The sequence below is a fragment of the Cherax quadricarinatus genome, unplaced genomic scaffold (assembly GCF_038502225.1).
Source record: "Cherax quadricarinatus isolate ZL_2023a unplaced genomic scaffold, ASM3850222v1 Contig4064, whole genome shotgun sequence".
Lineage (NCBI taxonomy): Eukaryota > Metazoa > Arthropoda > Malacostraca > Decapoda > Parastacidae > Cherax > Cherax quadricarinatus.
In genome coordinates, this window is record NW_027199090.1 from 30,274 (window position 1) to 31,208 (window position 935).

Genomic DNA, 935 nt, shown 5'->3' on the forward strand with positions numbered 1-935 from the left:
GCACACATAAGGGGGATTACCAACAGACCCCTGGCAGTCTTCAAGCTGGCACTGGATAAGCACCTAAAGTCAGTTCCTGATCAGCCGGGCTGTGGCTCGTACGTTGGTTTGCGTGCAGCCAGCAGCAACAGCCTGGTTGATCAGGCTCTGATCCACCAAGAGGCCTGGTCACAGACCGGGCCGCGGGGGCGTTGACCCCCGGAACTCTCTCCAGGTAAACTCCAGGAACAAGTAGAAAATTTTGAGGTGCGGAGTTAATTACAAAAATGTGATCGTACAAAAAATATATTTACAATTTCATAAAATAATGAGAAAATTGTGGATACATATAAGGAAAAAATTAAAAGCGAGGCAAAACAGGAAATTATAAAGACATATATGGAAAAAAAATTGAAAAAGACTCCGACCTTGCCAGGATTCGAACCTGGAATCTTCTGATCCGTAGTCAGACGCGTTATCCGTTGCGCCACAAGGCCGTGTGCCACCTGTGTTAAGTGCAAATATAATTGAATCCGAGAACTTTTTGGATACATGTTGCAAATGGTGTTTATTTTCCTGGCAAATATATTCGTGTTAGAGATTCATACATACATAATTACCCATGTGAAAGTGTCCATAGGCATACAGTGTATTTCGGGCAGACTAAAAATATCAATTTTTAAAGTAATTTTGGAATGAAGTCCCTCAAGGAAGGTTCCTTGATGCTCGTGAGGGGCTCTTGATCTAGGGAATTGGATATGTGCTCCACTTCCCTGAATTAAACCTGAATACCTTCCACATCCTCCCACAGGCACTGTACAATCCTACGGGTTTAGTGTTTCCCCCTTGATTATAATAATTTGGAATTAAGTGAAAAGGTAGATTATGCAAATAAGTTAAACATAACTAAGTTGTCATAGAATGAGATTATTAAATAAGTGTTCTGAAAAGCAATG

General features: G+C 41.2%; 1 non-coding gene across 1 annotated transcript; it reads right to left on the reverse strand.

The window, feature by feature from the left end:
- Positions 1 to 403: 403 nt before the first annotated feature.
- TRNAR-ACG (transfer RNA arginine (anticodon ACG)) lies at positions 404 to 476 on the reverse strand. Its single transcript has one exon. It is a non-coding gene; the product is annotated as a tRNA-Arg (tRNA).
- Positions 477 to 935: the final 459 nt, after the last annotated feature.